We start from the raw sequence: 4728 nt of genomic DNA on the forward strand, positions 1-4728 counted from the left end.
ACCTGGCCCATGGCAGGTATTACACACATAAAATATATATTTTACATCAATTATACATACATACATATATATATATATTACTTGGCCCATGGCAGGTATTACACACATATATTTTACATCAATTATACATACATATCTATATATATATACATATATTACATGGCCCATGGCAGGTATTACACACATATAATATATATTTTACATCAATTATACATACATATATATATATATATATATATATATATACACACATATATTACATGGCCCATGGCAGGTATTACACATATATAATATATATTTTACATCAATTATACATACATATATATATACACATATATTACTTGCTCCATGTCAGGTATCACACACATATAATATATATTTTACATCAATTATACATATATATATATATATTACTTGGCCCATGGCAGGTATTACATACATAAAATATATATTTTACATCAATTATACATACATACATACATATATATATATTACTTGGCCCATGACAGGTATTACACACATATAATATATATTTTACATCAATTATACATATGTATATACATATATATTACTTGCTCCATGTCAGTTATTACACACATATAATATATATTTTACATAAATTATACATACATACATTCATACATATATACATACATATATATATATATATATACACACATATATATATATATATATTACTTGGCCCATGGCAGGTATTACATACATATAATATATATTTTACATAAATTCTATTTACATATATATATATTTATTATTTGGCCCATGTCAAGTATTGCATATATATAATATATATTTTACTTATATTGTATTATACATATATTACTTGGCCCATGGCAGGTATTACATACATATAATATAAATTTTACATATATTATATATATATATACATATATTACTTGGCCCATGTCAGGTATTACATATACATATTTATAAAATATAAATTTTACATATATTATATATACAGATATATATATATATTACTTGGCCCATGGCAGGTATTACATACATATAATATATATTTTTCATAAATTATATTTACATATATATATATATATTATTTGGCCCATGTCAAGTATTACATGTATATAATATATATTTTCCTTATATCGTATTATATTATATTATATATATTACTTGGCCCATGTCAAGTATTACATATATATATTTTTACATATATTATTTTATATTAATATAAAATTTATATTAATTATATATTAAATATATTATATTTACATATATAATATAATATATATATTTAATATTATATATATACATATTACTTGGCCCATGTCAAGTATTATATACATATATATTTTACATGTATTATTTTTATATTAATTTTATATCTATATTTTATGTTTAATATATTAATACAAATGCTATATTAATTTTATATTTTACACATATATTAAATATATTATATTTACATATATTATATTATATACATTTAATATATAATATATATATTTTTTACTTGGCCCATGTCAAGTATTATATTTTTTTTTTACATATATTATTTTTATATTAATTTTATATCTATATTTTATTTTAAATATATTATACAAATTTTATATTAATTTTATATTTAATACATATATCAAATATATTATATTTACATACACTATATTATATATATATCTCCACTGTCCCAGGGTCACCCCCACTGTCCCAGGGACACCCCCACTGTCCCCAGGGTCACCCCCACTGTCCCAGGGTCACCNGGGATGCAGAGGTGCAGCAGGGTGGGATGTGGAGGTGCAGCAGGGATGTGGAGGTGCAGTCCTGTGTGGGATGTGGAGGTGCAGCAGGGAGGGATACAGAGGTGCAGCAGGGTGGGATGTGGAGGTGCAGTCCTGGCTGGGATGTGGAGGTGCAGTCCTGGCTGGGAAAGGACGTGGTCTCCCCCCTGCCACAGCCACTGCCTGTTCCCATCCCATTCTGAGCCAGCCAGGGCTGCTGAGATGCAGGGATGTGGGAAGGAGGGAGGGTGCACTGCTGATCCCAAGTGTGGTGGTGCTTTGGGGTGAGGTCTGTGGGCACTGGTACCCCGGGGGGGTTTGTTACAGCAGCAGCCATGGCAGCAAGGCAGAGTCTGGGGGTGTCTCACCAGTCTCAGCATCGCCCCAGACGCTTCAGGAGGGGTTTTCTTGCCCTGTTAACCACTGCAGGGCTCCAGCACCCCTTCCTTCCCTGTGTGTTTCCATCTCTGCCCCCCTTCCCACGTCTGGGATGAGCTGTTTCTGTGTTACAGGGAAGCTTTAGGAGCAGAATCCATTAGGGGCTCATTTACTGCTGTGCCCTAAGGCAGACACAGAGCTGGCTGCAGTGAGATGATGGACTCATCCATCAGCAGCTCCTGCCTGGCCTGGCCTGGCTGGGAGCAGCAGAACTGAGAACCAGCACCAGCCCAGCCCAGCCTGGCCTGGCTGGGAGCAGCAGAACCCAGCACCAGCCCAGCACCAGCACCAGCCCAGCCTGGCCTGGCTGGGAGCAGCAGAACCCTGCACCAGCACCAGCCCAGCCCAGCCTGGCCTCACTCTCTGGGCAGCCTGGAGGAGCTCCAGCCCCCCCAGGTCCCCCTGAGCCCCCAGAGAAACCCCAGCACCATCCCCAGGGGCTGAGGGGAGCAGGTTTCTCCTCCCTGGGCTGTGTGTTCCCAGCTGGGTCACAGGGATGGGCTTTGAACCTCTCAGGGAAAGACCCAAATGATGTCCAAACCTTCCTGAGAGGACCCAGCAACAGTCAGATCCAACCTGAATTTCCTCCCAGCTCCCATTTTGATCAATCTCTTATTATTTCTCAGTGGCCATTTGTGTATAGGAGGAGCTTTCTGAATCAGATCAAAAGTCCATCGAGGCCAATCTCCTGGAGGAGCAGGACAGGCCATAAAGCATTCCCAGCTCTGGCCATCTGCAGCTCCAGGCCTTGCTGAGGCAGATGGAGCTGTGAGAACCCGGGGTTTAAAAGCCCCTGACAGCTCTTTTCTGGCCACATTTCTCTCATGGCTTTCCAAAGCCATCTCTGTGTTTGCTCTCCCCTGGCCCTGCCATGAGTTTCACAATTGGATCAGGCACTGTCTGAACATCCTTCCTCCACAAGGGCACAGATCAATTATTTTGGATTTCATCTGCTGCTGGCACTAGCCTTGACTCTAATCTTCCTTAAATCTCTGCTGGGAAGTGCAAGTCATGCCTGGCCAAAATCTCGTGTGCCCGAGGGACCCCAAATGGATCTCTGGAGTCATCTGTCTCCATCCAGCCTGGCCCTAAAATCTCCCTAATTCTGAGTAAAGGTGCTCTTAATGGGCCCATCCCAAAGGTTTGTATTTTCAGACCTCCTAAGTTTCCCATCACTATCAGGTTCCTGATCCAATGGGACAGAAGAAATTACTTTCTTAAAAATACGGAGGAACAAAAGGAATTAAATTACGTTTTTCAAGATTGTGCCTCAGGAGAGGAGTTTGTATTTCTCTAATCAGACATGAGGAGAAAGCCAGCCCTCTCCAATAGCCTTGGTTCATTTCCAGCTGGAGACAGGACAGCTCTGTCCCATCTGACTGACTCTGATGAAATAATATCAGTCTGGCTTTCCAAAATTCCCACCAGGCCTGGATCAAGTCAAACACAAACCACAGGTCCTCAAATGCTGTTTGCAGCCTCTGTGTTTGGAGATGCTCCTGCAAGAATGCTCTGTTTTCCCCCTGAGAGTTTTCCAGGGGGAATTGAGGGCTGGGGAAGGCACAGGTGGCGTCTCCTGCGGATCTGAACCCGTCCCTGTCTGGCCATGAACGGTGTCAGAGTTGGGTTCTTGGTGCTCTCTCCACACACCCCAGCTGCTGGCAATGTTCCTTCTGCTGTTTCCTGGAGGGGATGGCAAGAAAGGAAGGACTGCAAGAAATAAAAAGTTTATAGCAAGGGAAGGGATCAGCACAGCCCTCGATCTCCTGATGTTAAACACTGCTGACACAGGCCCTGCGCCGCTCAGATCCGTAACTTCCTCTAAATTAGCAATTCCACAGGCACAGCAGGAGCCTGCACAAGAATTGTCCATAAAGGGAAGAGAGTCACAACATCAGCCTAGCATGAAACCCTGCTTTCTGCTTTTTAATTAAGATTTCGAGCTCGTGTCTCCCCTGAGGTGCTGCGGGAGCTTTTCCCAGGCACAGGCGGCAGCCGGGGTCCCTCTGCTCACTCCCAGTTCCACTCCAAATTCCCAGTTCCACCCAAATTCCCAGTGCCACACTGGGCTACAGCGCCCAGGAGAGGTCAGAGCCCTCAGCTGGGGTCCCTCTGCTCACTCCCAGTTCCACCCAAATTCCCAGTTCCACTCCAAATTCCCAGTTCCACTCCAAATTCCCAGTGCCACTCCAAATTCCCAGTTCCACTCCAAATTCCCAGTGCCACACTGGGATACAGCGCCCAGGAGAGGTCAGAGCCCTCAGCCGGGGTCCCTCTGCTCACTCCCAGTGCCACTCCAAATTCCCAGTTCCACTCCAAATTCCCAGTGCCACACTGGGATACAGCACCCAGGAGAGGACAGAGCCCTCAGCCGGGGTCTGGAGCCCTCCCTGCGGGCTCAGGGCCTCCTGTGCCTCCCCTTCCCCAGCACAGGCCCTGGGGAAGCAGTGGCACCTGGCCCATGGCAGGTATTACACACATAAAATATATATTTTACATCAATTATACATACATACATATATATATATAT

Source organism: Parus major, chromosome 23 (assembly GCF_001522545.3).
Source record: "Parus major isolate Abel chromosome 23, Parus_major1.1, whole genome shotgun sequence".
NCBI lineage: Eukaryota > Metazoa > Chordata > Aves > Passeriformes > Paridae > Parus > Parus major.